A 6,050-nucleotide genomic window follows, 5' to 3' on the forward strand; every position below is an offset into this window, starting at 1 on the left:
CTCTAACACACCACTGCCACAAAAATTCAGGGCTCCTTGGAGAACTGTTGCCTCCGGGCTGTGGCAGAGCGGATATCAGACGTTCTCAGAGCATCTCATAATCAACACATAAGGAGATGCTCAAAAGAAATGAGGTGGGAACATCACAGGGCACAAGGGGCTATTTGAAGATGCTCCAAACAGACAAATCTAGGACGATCCCAGGGCCAAAGAATCAAACAGAATGAGGAATTACACCCCCACGAACAAAAGGAACCTTATGAGTCCTTAGGTCTAACAGACAGAGAAGTGAGTGGGCGAGGAGGAGGGCTCCTGTCACAGTGGGAAACTGAGGACCAGCTGGTCAAGGTGGAGTTGGGAAACCTTCGAAGGAGTCTGAGGACAGTTACCCCAAAATGCGGTGCTTTAATTTAATTTAGCACCTTGTGTGCTTTAATTTCAAATTAAAGGAACATGGAGAAGAGCAGATGCCTGAAGAGCTGTCACTGCGGCAGCTTAAAGTACAGACCTCTGCTCCCTGCCCCGGGCTTCCTGAGAAGGATGGCACTTGGTCACACACCTGGACAGCCTTGTCACACATAGCCCTCTCCCATTCTGCGTTCTAAAGAGAATCATTTACAAACCTAGCAAATTCCCTTAAAAGTCACTTGCTACTCCCCTAAAAATTGTCTGCATCCCCACCCCTCTCTTCCCATCGAAAGGGATGCGTAAGCTCCGGAACCATGTTGAGCTGGGGTATATTACACCATGGGCTCGCTGCTGTGCACATGCGTGTAACACGCACACGTGTCCCTTCTCCTGTTTATCTACTGTCAGTTCATTCCAGCGAGCCTCCAGAGGGAGAGGGGGAAAACTGTCTCCTCGCATCATTATTTTTCAACCATCCTCTTAAACACTGCTTGTGTGACCCTCCTCAATGGAAATTTAGCTCACTTAGAGGCTGTTCCAGCCAGGAGTAAATAATACACAACCTGACTCCTTCGAGGGAGCATGAGACAAGCCCCAAACTTGCAACATTCTATAAAAGAGATAATAATTAAAGAGATAATCACTGAGGGAGACAAGGGGAACATGGGTCCTTCAAAACTGGCAATGTTGGGGCAGGGAAGGGGAAGGGAAGTGAAGTGGGAACGGAGATGTGACATCCGTGTGCCACCAGCTCCTCAGGAGGATGTGAGGAGTACAAGTTGCAAACGTGCACTAAGAAAAACAAAATTTCTAAAATAAAATAATTTCCTAAACCCCTTAAAAATACTTTAGGCCTGTAAATTAACTTAGCTGATAAGGTAAAGGGCAGAAACCTGACCCCAAGCAATCTTGTGACTCAAACCCAAACTTCCTACAGATTGACAAATTCTACAGATCCCCACTTCCCAAAACACATGAACATCCCCCACTCGAGCCTCACGAGCCTCTCCCGCGGGCCCACGCTCTAAGGTTAGTTTAGGTCCGAGGAGACTGGAGAGACGGGACAAAATTCCAGACTTGAATTGTGCAAGTATTCCAGACGGGGGCAAAAATACCACAGAGGATGTTATCAGAGCCGTGGGTGCAACTGCAGCGAGCACAGCGTTAACAACGCGCTCAGACGCTGACCACGCGCTCCGCGGTGCCGACGGCGCTCCCTGCCCTCTGCTCAGTTCCCCGGCACCCGGGACCGTGGCTCCTTCCACGCCTGCGTGTTGCCATCACTCTCACCGCCTCCTTTTGCAGGTTCAGCTGCCACATCTCGGGCTTGTGGGCCTCTCTTATGGGTCGCCTCCTTGTCCTTAATCTTCAATTATTTTTAATAATGCTTGGTCCTTTTTTTTACATTCTGGAACAAAAATGAAAATATTCCTGGCCAGTGTCGTTGTCCGTCCTCCTGGGGGAGAAGGGGAGCAGCGACTTGCCCACAGCCCGGTCAGCAGTCTGAGGAATACTAGACTACTTCTGTTAAGAGCACAATCTTATATTGAGCTTTCCAGTTTAAATGTCCCTACCGAAAACATCTTTCATTTTTAACAATTATACTTTCTTTTTTATTACTCTTTTAAGTAACTTCCGTGACTAACATGAAATAAAAGGACATAAAAATAGTAATAATGATACCAATGTTATTACCACTGGAGTTTTAATGTTTGGAATGATTTTTTTTCTTTAGAACCAGTCTCTCTGCGAATACGTGTCCAAATCATTTAGTCCCAAAGTTCCACGACCCCTCTCTCTGTGGGCCACGGACTCCAGCTACTGTCTCCGCTGGGCCAGGAGTGCAGGCAGATCTGTTTCAGCGGCTTTCAGATCAAGGCACTAACGTCCTGTGAGTGGACACCTCCGGTTCTTAAAAGACGGTGGCTGTCGATTGCCAGCCTCTTCTGCGAGGTCCAGCTACAGAGGCAGGGAGGCCGCTGGCTGTGCACCTCGAGATAATGAGAAGATCTAAGGCAGGTTTCTCTGAGTCACCATCACTAGTCATCTGAAAGACTTAACGCCGTGTGTGTGTGTGTGTGTGTGTGTGTGTGTGTGTGTGCGCGCGCGCGCGCGCGCGCTACTTGGGATTGCACCCAGGGCTTTAGCACTAAGCTACATCCCAAGCCTTTCCCCCTGCCTCTCTCCCTCCCTCTCTCTCTCTCTCCCTCTCTCCCCTCTTTTTTTGTTGGTTTTTTTTTTTGAGACAGGATCTCTTTAAGTTGCTCAGGTTGGGCTTGAACTTGTGATCCTTCTGCCTCGGCCTCCCAGAGTGCTGTGACTGCAGACATGCACCGCTGAGCCCAGCTTACTGCCTAACTGTACGTGCAGACAGCCTAGGTGCCTGCTACCTTCTTATCCAGTGTTATTTTGAAAAGCTACCTGGCTCCACACATTTCATTAAATTCTAACCCTACTGTCCTGGTGGAAGTTGCTCTCTTTTGCTCGCTTTTCAAGCTACAAATTCTTTCTTCTTTCCATAAAACGCAGGTTTCCTTCCACAATCTAAACGCCCTGCTCTGTGTTGTGATAACCAGGCTGCAGAGAGGCCTCCCTCTCCTCCACTCTCTGTTCCTCAAACCCACGCCACCTCAGGCAGCAGCAAAACCCCTGGCTTCCACCCCAGTCCCTCTTTCTCTTACATCTCGTGTCTGGTCTGTCAACTGCAAAATAAATTTATGGGAGTTCACTTGTTTAGGGGTTTCTTATTTTTGTTTTTGTTTTTTGTCTTCCCAGGGCTTGAACCCAAAGCATTCACACTGACCTACATCTGCAGCCCTTTTTTATTCTGAGACAGGGTCTCACTATGTAGCCCAGGCTGGGCTCAAACCCTCCTGCCTCAGCCTCTCAGAGTGCTGGGATTACAGGTGCATGCCACCACGCCCAGCTGGAAGGCCACCATTTTGGACTGAACACCTGCAAAAAGCCCCTGTCAGAATGGATTCACTCAGGCTAAGTGCTAGGTGAGCAAACCAAACTGAAATGGGCCAGTTTAGAAAACAGAAACAAAAGTCATGAGGGCCCAGTTCACCTGAACCTTCCAGATGAGGCCACTACCTCCCACTGAAACCTACAAGGAGAGGAACTTTGAAAGAATCACTGCTTCCCTTCCCTGTCTCTGCAGAGCCAGCCCCGCCGCTCAGCTCCACAGAACCCACCCTGCTGTACAGAACGAGGTGGGGCCCCATTCTGAATCACAAACAAAAAGCCAGCACATCTTTAAAGTGCTGTCGACCACCTAATGTATGGGGCCCGGTGCAAAAGAAAAGTGCAGAGTCCCTTCGTCGTGATTTATGATGGTTTTCAAGATGGCCATAGCAGTACAGTGAGCCAAGGTGCTAATTTTCAAACAGACCCAGAAAGTGACTTCGCACCCAGCCTCTGCCACTGCCCTGGAGCTAAAGCTCAGCGGGGCTCGCAGTCACCCACACCATGGGCGCAGGTGGTCAAGGTCCACAGCTGTGCCAGGACCCAGAGCAACGAGTTGGTGCCGAGTGTGACTCAGAAACAAAGATACCCGTGGGAGCACTAGAAAAATGGAACATCCACCACCCTGTTTCTAGCTATGGTTTAGTGCCTCCTTCCCCCGGGGCAATGTAAATACAAGGGAGGTGGTGTGTGTTGCTTTCATCTCTGCTGCGTCTTTGTGGCCCAGAACAGTGCTTAGCATATAGTGTTCAAGAAGTATTTGCTGAATGAATAATTGAATGAATTATTGCATCTCTCAGCAACAGTGTTGTTGGCCCGCGGGGACCCAAATTGTCTAAAGTGAATCTAGCACGGCAACGTCTCTTCTTGGTTCTTGGGCCAAGGAGAACTGGTAGGTAACCCACGTGGTAGTTAGTGGTCTTGACAGTTTGAATAAGGAATGCCCACTGGAGCAGCACAGCACAGTTCTGGATGTGTCTGGGTGATGGACTTGCTGAGGAAGAAAGACCCACCCACATCCGGGTCTTTCAGGAACCAGCCAATCGGCTTGTAGCCTGGATGGAATAAAGAGGAAGGCGGAGGAAGTCTGCCCTCTGTCTTTGGAGGAGCTCCCATCTTTGTCATCTCCGCTGGATATCTGCCTCCAGTTCCTTCAGCCTCTAACACAGACCCTTCAGTTTCCCAATAGGGACTCGCACCAGACTGTGCAGTAAACTGTAGGCCTTTGACCTTTGACTGAATCCTTTTGTCTCCAGAACCTTGATGGCCCTTTTGCATTCTTCTATCCCTGACTCTGCTGACAGCCATTGTAAGCTTACTTTATAAAGCCTTTAGATATCATATAAATATATATATATATATATATTCTGTTCCTCTAGTGAACCCCATCTGATACAACTCATCCAGCCTGGGGTTGGACAGTCAGCCCAGTGGTTACGGCCTACCAGGAAAGGTGAGGCCCACACAGACAGCGAGACATGGGTTGTGACAAAGGCTTTCTGAATGCCTGTGTCTGGAGAAGCAGCTCAGATCTTCGTACAGCTGAAGGGGAGGATAAGAGAAGGAAAGCAAGACTCCTCCTTACCACCTGCAGATGCACCCTCTTCACGATGCTCCTGTGAGTGGCTTTCAAATCCCCCACACATCGCTGTAGCTCAGAAGTTAAGTGGGACTTGGTTGTTCACACGGAACACACCAAAGAAGAAGAGGGCACTGCAAAGGCTCAGACTTGCAGAAATTGTAACCATAGTTTATGCAAAGGGACAGCACGGACTCCGTGCAAGAGCTGCCTCCTGCGGGTGAAGATTCTGTAATTTGCAGGTGGAGAAGGGGCTCAAAAGTCACGGTGGAGGCAGGGGTCTGCCATCTGAAGCCAGCAGAACACAGAAAGACTTTGGGCTGCTGGTGACATCCAGACGGTCCCTGACTTACAATGACTTTCCCTTTAGGATGGTGTGAAAGCAGCACACAGCCAGAGGCACCATACTTGGAATTTTGAATTAGGGTGTTTTTCTGGGCTGAGAACACAAAGTCACCCTCACAAGACACAGCTCCCAGTCAGCCCTGGGGACATGAGGGCAGACCGCCAGAGGCTGAAGTAGGCGTTAGGGGCTATTTTGTGTTTCCGTACCCTGTGTCTCCAAATCCCCGCCCCTCCTTCATGTGTGTGTGTGTGTGTCTTTGAGATACTCAGCCCTTTACCGTAAGACGTGCTTTGTGTTAGGTGATTTCTCCTAACTGCAGACTACTATGTTCCAAGCACACTGAAGGCAGAGTGGACTAAGCTATAAAGTGGGGTAAGTGTATTCAGTGCATTTTTTTACTTTATTTTTCAGCCTACACTAAACTCATCAAGAAGTAACTCTCTCAGGAGTCAGGGAGCATCTGTATGTTTGAAAACTGTCACATGATGTCTATCCCATTAAATACTGAGTTTCTTCTCATGTTAATGATCCTTAAATTTTCTTTCACTGCCCTCACATCATTATTCCACCCAAACCTCACACATACGCACTGGCGACACACACAGAAGGCTGGCTGTATGTGTTGTATGTAGGTGGATGTTCCCAAGAAAAACAGAATTGAGCAGACAGCCAGGCACAGCGGCCCACACCTGTAATCCCAGAACTGTAGAAGGCTGAGATAAATTCGAGCATGCTTGGGCAATTTAGCAA

At 48.8% G+C, this 6,050-nt stretch overlaps 1 long non-coding RNA gene across 1 annotated transcript; it reads left to right on the forward strand.

Annotated features, from left to right (window-relative positions):
• The first annotated feature begins 4,463 nt into the window (after positions 1-4,463).
• LOC102013385 lies at positions 4,464-5,797 on the forward strand. The gene is made up of 3 exons (XR_262885.1): positions 4,464-4,684; positions 4,755-4,993; positions 5,712-5,797. It is a non-coding gene; the product is annotated as an uncharacterized LOC102013385 (long non-coding RNA).
• The last annotated feature ends 253 nt before the right edge of the window (positions 5,798-6,050 follow it).

This window comes from Chinchilla lanigera, unplaced genomic scaffold (genome assembly GCF_000276665.1).
Source record: "Chinchilla lanigera isolate Chin_1 unplaced genomic scaffold, ChiLan1.0 scaffold00055, whole genome shotgun sequence".
Taxonomy (NCBI): Eukaryota; Metazoa; Chordata; class Mammalia; order Rodentia; family Chinchillidae; genus Chinchilla; species Chinchilla lanigera.